The following is a 10,031-nucleotide window of genomic DNA, read 5'->3' as shown; positions in this document are numbered from 1 at the left end:
TTGGCACCTATATATATTATTTTACTTAGGTCCAGTAGTAATTCTTATGGAACACCTATTTTGATTACAGACCCAGGGACTATGAAAACAAAACAGAAATGCCCCAAATTTTAATTGCCAGCAGTTCCGTAAAATTTGTTCCATATAGCCACAGGGCTAATATCTGCTTGTTGTTCTCTACAACTATAGCACAGCAGCTGAGAGACACTGGGTTTGCATTTGGAGCAAGGATGACTCAGATTAGACATTGGGAATAGATTGCCTGGGGCATCTTCAGTGCTGGAGGTCTATAAGAAGGAATTAGATAAATACTTGTCAGAAATGCAATAGAAATAGATAATCCTGCCTTGGTGCAAATGCCTGGACCCACAGCAGCTTTCCAGACTTATAATTTAAAAAACAAAGCTATGTATACAGAGATACAGCTTAGGTCAAAGCTATATATTCAATAAGCAATAATCAGAAACTCTTCACTATTATGTTCTTTTAACACCTAAAATTAGTCCAAAACAAAGATTTTAATTGTACTGTTCAGATTTTAAATTTTGTGTAAACCATGTATTTCCCTAAAGTAAATACAAAGATAATCACAAAATATTTTTTTTTTTTTTTTTTTTTTTTTTTGAACAGGGATGCCATTGCTTTATGCTTAGAGGTCTACACTAAAAATTTAGAATTCCACTAAGGGCAAAATCTTTCCCTTGCATGCAGTGTTCTCAGAAATGAGGTCAGGCATTTCTCTGTCCCTGGCAAGAAAACTTTCTGACTCATTACTCCACCACAAAGCATCCAGAATTTCCCCTTGGGTCCCAGTCAAATTGTTCAAATGCTTTGGAAAAATGTATCTTTGACATCCCAAGAAAGAGAATGTAGAAAAGATGTCCTCATAGCATGAAAGGATTAGAGTCTTCTTAGATTTGAAGCAGAATGTCTTGCAGTTTCCAAGCTATTATTATTTATTAATCGATGCAATTGGTTTCACAAGCACTGAAGTACTTTACAGAATTGCAAGTTCTACTGTAAAAACACAGATCTGAAAGTCCCATTGTTATGGACACTGCTGACATGTAACCAGTTTTCTTGTAGGACCCAGAAATCATCGGAAATCATCACTAATTTGGCATAGGAATGACTCATCTCCCCCTGCATGATTGCTGAGGTCTTCCATATTCACCAGAGCTTCTTGTCCCCGAGTTTAAGACATCAGTGCTCGCTTTAAGCACTTTGAAGGCCTCTTGCATTTTCTCTTAATGATTGACCCTATGAGCTTATGTCCTGAAACTAATGCGGCTCATCCAAGCCTGCAAAACAGTACCTGGTCTTCTGGGAGGTCTGGAGTCCTTTTCTGAATCATGAAGCCTCTCATTCCTTTTCCTTGTGACTAGCCAAGGTATGAGCTGGGCCTTTCCGTTGCATGTTGATTGATTTTCGCTTCATCCCTGCTTCCACACTTGGACTCCAGCAGGTTGAACAAGACCTCTGAAGGTCCAGGAGGTCCAGGCCCTACTCAGAGTGTACCCAACCATAAGTCTTCCCTTCCATTTTTTCCTGGGACCCTAGCTTAAATACTAGGTTTGTCTACTTTCGTTTTTTGATTGCTAATACACTGTTTATAAACAGACTCCTTAAGGACTTCTTGTGGACAAAAATGGACTAGCGTCTCCCATGGTCATAACCAAGAGAGCAGATAACTGGCACTGCTATTCACTTATGTCTTTAGAGATCCTATATACTCTGAGAATGGCTTACACAAGAGGTGTCGGAAAAAAGACTGTGAGGACTCAGGGTTGGTGGGGAGGAAAGACAAATGGCAACACTGAGTTGGTGGTGAATTCATATTCCTACACTGTATATTCATCTCAAGAAAAGGGGAAAAAAGAGGTAAGCAAAGGCCACTCTCACTGTGTGGCACTGAAGAAAAATGGAAACCTACCCCTCAATAGAATGGCAATACTAGAAAAAGTTAACAAATGTTTGTTAGCGTGAAAGCAGGCAACATCTCCTGCCCTGTGAGGTGCCACAAAGCAGATGTAAGTCAATACAATTGGCAAGGAGAAGCTTTTCCTGAGAAGGGAAGCCCTTGTCTGTGTACATGGCTGACCACCATCTCCCTTCTGTCTCCTCTGAATTGCTCCTATAAACTCTAACACTGACTTTGGTACTGGAAGGACAAGGATAAAATGTTTATAGCATCCCTAGGTGGTCCCAGACACCAAACAAGCCCCTTCAGAAGCATTCCTACACCTAATTCCTGTTTAAGCTTGAAGTAAGTAAATAAATATACTAAATCAATTAGATTTAGATCAATTTGTGATCTTAAAAATACAGAATTATGCTTACACAATTAGCTGTTTCTGAACCATATTTAAGAAGGCATAAGACAGAAGAAAAATAGCACTGCTCTGCTTCTTGCACAGAACTCGTCCTGGAGCTAGAGAGCCTGAGGACTGGAGGGCTTCAGTGTGGCTTAACACCATTTCATACCCCTATCCCCACATGCTGCAAAGGCCAAGCCCTCCATATGTACCCCTGCTACTGCCATCTCCAGTAACTACATCATGCAATCTTGCCTGGAAATTCCTCTCTCTGACAAAAAGAAAGCTGTTCCACCCCATTTATTCCATACTGGAAAGCAGTAACAGAAAATCATTTGTTTAGTGCATGATTATATATCAAGTGGTAACAGGCTGCTTTAGAGAAGACGAAGTGTCATGTTAACATATTATAGTCTAATATTAATAATTTGATTTAATATTTCCTTTTTGTGTTTAGATAAGAATTCAGCAAGTTTTCTCAATCTTCTCCCACACTTCACTTTCTTGAATATTGTGTGCACTGTTCCTCACAGCACTTGTTCACATGGTAAGAAAATATTGACATGGTGTCATTATCCTATTTGTGCAAAGGTCTCATCTGCTGTTGACATGCCTGTTCCTTTAATCAGCCGTAAGAGTGCCAATGTGTCGTACAATCGGTGACAGACATTTATGAGCCTGACCCGGTAGCTCTTGAGTATGCATGGCTCCCATTGATTGAAGTGGGAGTTTTATATGGTTAAGGGCAGCAGGCTCAGAGCAGTTCAAGAAAATGATCCCTGCCTGCCTTCAGGGAGGACAAAGTGAAAACTCTTGACTTTCAAACAGAGCTTCCTTACTGGGACTTCCTACACCACGTTTTTCATCACTTTCTGGCTTTCTTTACCCAACGATTATCCTAATTAAGAACGTGCTCGGGTTTGTTTTCATTCGGGATGGCAGAAAAACTTTTTTTTTTCAGCATACTATCCAGTGGTTCCTGGGAACTCAGCTCCTTCCAGGTTTCCAGGATCAGGCCTTAATTGATCTCAGGAAACCTTGAGACTACAAAAACTGTCTTTCTACCAGAAAATGAGACATGTAGACTTAGTGCTTAGACTGAAAACATTAGGCCCACCCTCCAGAGCTACCTGATCAGTTAAAGATGTACCTCTTCAAGACACTTTTATCCCAAAGCAGCATTAAAATTTTACCCTTTTTTTACTGCACTGCATTTGTTGTTAACAAAACCTGGCATATATTTCCTTTCTCTTTCTGAAAGAGCTTTTCTTCCTTATTTAAAAAAGTTTAAAAGTCTGCCCATTACCCCTCACTAACACAGAATTGCGGAGCGGGCAGCCAAGCAATTGTAATCCAGCCAGTAACTCACTGAGCTCCTGAACAGACAAGTCAGACAAAGCTCTCACTGTGAGCTGTGCTGGTATCCATTTCTGAAGCAAGGCTTGTGGGAGAAAGCAGTAAAAGCAGTAGTATTGAGCTGTTACACATTTCAGCTTCTTCCCCTGCTCTTGCAAAAGAGATTGTTCTTGTCCTGGACACTGCAGAAGACAGTAGTGGGTGTTTGCTGGGCTCTCAGTGACTTTTATAGATATTGAGAGTTTTCAGAAATTTCTGAGAGTGAAATCTCACCAATTTATTACTATCCTCATTTTACTACCTCATGATAAATGCATGAGGTATACCACAAGGCAGACATATTACATGTTGTTTATGTTGTTTGTGTTCAAATGACATGGATATTCCTTCCACCCTAGGCAACAAACCGAAGTGCTTAAGTTAAAAGCCTCATTTTCCACCTCTTCTTACCTGAGCAATGGGTTCAGGTAGACACCTCTGGCGGGCTCCTTGGATTTCTGGGTGGGCTGAATCAGCTAATGGAAAAGCTTCTCTCTCTGCCCTAACAAAGAAAGCTTCGCCTCCTAACTTAATTTTGGTGCTAGGCTGAATACTTTAAGCTCTTCCCCCACATTCATACTGAGTTTAGACGTTTTACAAAGCTGAAGCACACTAAGGGAGGAAACAGGGCAGATAACGATGAAGGGGTATCAAATAGCAGACTTGCATATACCATACTGAACAAGGACTTTCTGGAGGCTGTATTCTATTTTTATGGGGTGTGTGTGTAATTTAGACTTTGTTTAGCTTTTAAACTGCCAGTGAAAGGCCAAAACAGCGAGCAACTTAAAGTACACATTCACTGGGGCTCATCTCACCTTCAGCACTATTTCGGTGCTTTGTTGCTACATTTTAAGAAAAACTACAATAAGAATGATTTCAGGGCATAAAGCTTAGGTTTGGAAGTGAAATTTCTCAAAGCTTCAGAGTATGTGAAGTGAAAAATGTGCCTGTGCCTGTTGTGGAGGTGAGGAAGGAGAGCAGTTCAAACGTAGACCTCAGTTTTCTTCACGTCCTAGAATATTCAGGGATGTAGGTTTTTGTTTAGCCATGTACACATCTGTTCAGCTGCAATCTTCTCTCCTGGGCATGCAAGAAATGGAAGGGTTAAGGGGGAGAGGAATTTATTTCATTAACAAATAGAGACATTTTAATTTTTTTCTGAAATGTCACAAAATTAGAAAATGAATGGAGGAAACAGTCCTTATGACATCTTGTCATTTCTACTCTGCCTTTCCTCTGGCTCTTATAGGCTGTACTGACATGCAGCTATCTGCAAATCTGTAAGGTATGAATCATCTCACACATTGCTGAGGTGAAACCTGGCAACTATTTAACAGCACCACTGCAACACTACGGAACATTTTAAGACAGGAAATTAAGAATACCTGAGCCAACTCAAGCCACAGGGGGAAGTTTAGATGGACAGAATTTAATTACCCATGTTGGAATTCGGCCAGGACATCAAAATTTACACCTCAACCCTCCTGTAAAGTGCCATCGGACCTTTAATACTAACAACTGGTCAAAACATCAGCTTTAGATCTGCTCCAAACGAGAACAGCACTAAAAGTCATCTAAGACAAGACCTGCTGAGGTATTAATTTACTACTGACTGATGGGAAAGGGTACAACATACTGAATCATGCAAACCAGCTACAACACAACAAGAAAAATACCTTTCCTCAGAGCACTGGAGGCTTTTCTCCTCTAGAGGTAGCTTAATATTTTTAGGAGAATTCGGTGTGTTTTCAGAATGCGTCAAGTGACTTGGTAAAAATCCCAACACATTTCGTTATCTCAGAAGTCAAAATATCCTAGTGGTCCCCTTGCAGAGCCCCCAAATATACTTCAGTGCTCAGCCTCTTGTTTATTGCCATTTATAGCGTGGAAAAGAGACACTCTATACTGAATAACAGTGTGTTGACTTTAAAAGGAAAAGTAAAGCCTGAAAGCCTATACTTTTTCACTTCTCACATTATTTTTCTAAAGAAAGCTGTATACTATTTAATGTTTATTTGTAGTGAAGATGAAAAATTCTGTGGGTTATCTTTTCTAGAAGAGTAGAATTTCTACAAATCACGGTTCTTGAAATTCCTTGGGCTGAGGAATTATGTCAGCCCTGAAAAGCATGGGTTCATTATTCACATCGTGTTACTCTGTTGACATAATTCCCTAACAGACTGGGACATGAGGTGTCCCAGTTTGATACTTCAACCTACAGTCACTGCTTTTGCCTTCTCTAAACAGTAAACACTTCTGTGTGTGAGTTCCTGTTTTAAAAAATCCTTTGAGCAGTATATCTGTATAAAAAAGAAAATCTGGGTTAGCTGTGGGCCACCAGCAATTTATCAAGCAGTGTTAGTTATGTCTGTGGGATATTTTTCATTATCTAGGGATTATTAATAGAGACACTATATACATAGTGATTATTCCTTGACTAATAATTGAGATAATATCGATATGAAGCCTAGTTTCATTAACACCTTAGTAAAGAAACTATGATGTGAAGGGTATTTTTCCCTCCAATTTGTAATCAAAAGTTATTTAATAGTAAAATCAGTCTTTACTTATAACAGAGGTTGTGGACTTTGGGAGTTGGCAGAGCCAGCTGCTGGGCTGCTGGGAGCCAGACTCTTTTTGATCTTCATATTGAATGGTTTCCTTTGATCACCTAGACAATAGATCATAAAAGAACAGAGCTCTTACCCGTATCTCCCTAAATTTGCAGGTAAATAATGAGATGGTCTGAACTGAGGCTGGAGTGTAAGATTTTTAACAAACAATTCTCCCCTTTGAAGTAGACTTAGTAAAATTAGCATATAAATGAGCAATGCTGCTACATAAGGACATGTGGCTGAAGAAGAGGGATAATTGGACTGAGGGGGTTAGTTTCTAAATGAGGTCATTTGCTAAATGACCAGCAGTTAGACTACAGGTGTGTTCATTTTGTGAGTCCGAGATGAGATTTGAACAATGGGGTATGCTCAAGTTGGGGACCCCCGGCCAGTGTGGGCAGGGACTGGAGCTTTGCAGCTGGCCTGAAAAGTGTAAAGTTGGGTGGGAGGCAGGGGAGACACAGACCATGCCTCTTTTGGAAGAGGTATCCTAACCGATGCTGTAAAGTCAGGCTGTGGTCCATTGGTATTTGTCTCTATCATCTTAAAGTATGCAATGCTATTCAACACGTTGATCCATAAATCTCTTTAGAGCTCCATTTGCCGTGCCTGTGAAGAAGGACCATTGTGCTGAAATGCCTGCACCACTGGTTGCTGCCAGTGGCTGCATGGGCTGAACTCTCTGAACTCGAAAAGCCAGAACAAGGGTTTAGTGTGGTGGTAGCAGGTTAACATTAGGATCTTTGAACACCACAGCTTTTCATTTCACCAAAATCAGCAGAATTACTTACTACAATGGGAAACTGCCACCTCGTTGGTTTTGCTCCTCTCTGCATGGCCAGGTCAGACCCCTGGCACGAAAATGACCTTGTCCTTCCATGGCAGGGACACATGGCTGGAGCTCTCTCAGTAGCGGTGCTTCCTGAATTACTATATGAAAAGTTAAGTAATTAAGTGAAACTAAGTAATATGGTTTTGAGTTATCTTTCAACTAAAATTTCTTCATGTGCTTGAAAAGATCATGCTCAGTTCACTGGGACTTGCTTTATTCACTGTAGCAAAAACTGAACTTGAGATTGACAGGGGACAGTAGATGGAAGCGAGCATGATCCCAGTGGCACCCGAGTAGGCAACATGATAGTGTTTTCTGTTTGGTACAAGAACTAAGCTCAGATACCACCTGTGACTGGTTTGGAGGAAAGACCTGGACTAAGTTTGTGCGGAGAGCATCAGCATCCTCTGGAGCCACGTGCTGCCCTCTGGGCCGGGTACTGCTGAGATTGTCTTTGCCTTTCGACAGGTTACAAGATCCCCCTCCCTCCAGTGTAACCTTCATGTAACTGCAGCTCTTTTACACCTTAAATGAGTGTTAAGGGCAACACTTTTACCAAGATATAAATGACATTTCAGTCTCCTGTGAATGCAACCTGAAAAAAAAAAAGAGGTTCTGTACATCAGATTTTCTCACATCATAGTTCTCCTTTCCTGCCCTTGGAGATGTGTTAGGACAGGACTCTGTACTTCTGGTGAGTGCAGCACCCCTCTGGGATCTTTTCCTCACTACTGGAGCACAGTCAGAGGCTTTTTCAGGAGGTGAAGGTAGGCACAGTGGGCTGCAGCGCCCAACCAGGAAGAGCCAAGTACCTGCTCTGAAATGGGTATCTGAAGCAAGAAGGGGGTTTGGGGAGGTTTTGTGGAGGTTGAGGTTGGGGAGCTCTGGGTGGGTTTAGACAAGGAGAGTTTCATACAGAAGAACTTAAGAAAGAGAGGTGTGGGATGGCAGAGGCTGAGGTTCTCCAGCTGGGACCAGGGCATGTTCGTGAGAAGGACTGAGGGATGTGGAAGATTTTAATGGATGGGTTTGGAAACAGGAGCTGTGTCACGGGAGAGCTGGAGCAAGGGCTGGGGCAGAAGAGCGATGGGCACCAAAGAAAATTAATTTATTAAACACTTCTGACTTAGATGTTTGGTTTGGGGCCAGAGAATCTCCTGCCCCTTTTCCTCTTCCCTCCTTTTTTTTTTTTTTTTTTTTTTTTTTGTTTTGTTGTTGTTGTTGTTGTTGTTTTTGTTGCTGGCAGCAGGAGCAGCCTAGCCCAAACAAACACAGCTGATTTATTTCAGAAAAATTGATATGAACTTTTTCTGCGCTTCTGAAGTCTTTCTGTCCTCACCTCTTATATTTATTAGTTCAAAGTGATTCACCAAAAGTTGACCTGAATTCTCAAACTACTTTTCTTCTGGCAAATAAACTCTTCACTAAAAACACATGTGCCCGTCACTAGACTAAATGCGTGCAGTCTATTTACTTGCTGTTTGGCTGGTGGCTGGCCCTTTCCCAGCAGTGCAGAGGAGATGGAAGGCATTAAGAAAAGGCCTGAATATTGCTGGCTGAATAGTCTGCAAAAAAAGGATAGGGAGGATAGGAATGAAATCCTAGCACTGTTAAGCAGCACTTGGAAGATTTTGCTACACAGTTTCTATAAAAAAAAAAAAAAAAAAAAAAAAAAATCGATGGAAGTTGCACAAATAAAAGCCATGCACAGCACTTTGAAACCACACCAGTGTGCCTCCATAAAGGCATGGGATTTTAAAAAATATAAATTAAGAAGACGACCTTAGTTGTAGGAAATGCACTTTAACGGCTCAGCTCAGTATGGAATAACCTCATGAATATACATTCCAGAACTGGTCTCTCCATCACATGGAGGAAAGGGGCAGACAGAGCTGCAGAAACAGAGGTACAGCATCTGCCAAGACTTCACTGTCTGGCTGCTGCTGTAGCACACCAACCATCCCCGCTGAGCGTGTTACATAGGGGCACCCAAGCCAGCCTCGTGCTGACGTGCTTCTCTGAAATCTGCAGCAGAAAGGCCGGGTAACGAGATCACTTTTATGGAAGCAGGAAGGTGTCAGAGAAGCTGAATGTGGAGCTGTTGTTCAACAGCCCCCTCAGTACAAGACATAGGGGCCCTCGACGAAGGTACTGCATCGGTTCAAAGTGTTTTAAATAGCAATCGGGGGGTGAGGAGGCAGAGACTAATGACAGCTTCAAAAAGGGACTGAACTATGCTGTGCCAATAGCCTGGTTTGGAGACACCAGCAAAAAGAATTGTATAAGGATCTACCTGTCCTTAGGCTAATGCAGTAGCATTAGAAAGAGGGTATATTTCCTCTAAATACATTTCCCAGCTCAAAGGGCAGGCTGGTGGCTCAGGCAGGTGGAAGGGCAGAAGGGGGAATTTCCATTCAGTTAGGTACAAGGTGTTTTAATCAGGGGTTTAAATCAGGCGACACCTGCTCTTGGGGCTTCCCTAGAACTGAAAACGTGTTTCAAGGGATGGTGAAGAGTGGAACATAAAAAGGGCTTCTTTTTTTTTTTTTTTCCATGTGGAGGGGTCCATTTGTTGTACAAGGAGGGAAATGTTCCACTAGGAAACAGGAATAATCATCAAGGAAGGGTATGGGACACAGAGAAATCACAGGCTGAAGTGGGCTTAGTAAGAAAACAACTGGGCGTTTGAAAAATTACCAGAAAAGTGATATTCTCCAGAGTGCAAGCAATAGCACAGGCTCCACTGAAAATGAGGTTAGTTTTGGAAATTAACATTGCATCTGTCTAGTTCCAATAATCCTTGTCCATTTTAAAATGGAGCTCGTGCCACAAGATATCTGCTATAAATAATCAAATACATTATAACCTGGA

The sequence above is a fragment of the Leptosomus discolor genome, chromosome 4 (assembly GCF_034619465.1).
Source record: "Leptosomus discolor isolate bLepDis1 chromosome 4, bLepDis1.hap2, whole genome shotgun sequence".
In the NCBI taxonomy this organism is placed as follows: Eukaryota; Metazoa; Chordata; class Aves; order Leptosomiformes; family Leptosomidae; genus Leptosomus; species Leptosomus discolor.
Note: the sequence above shows the minus strand (reverse complement) of the source record.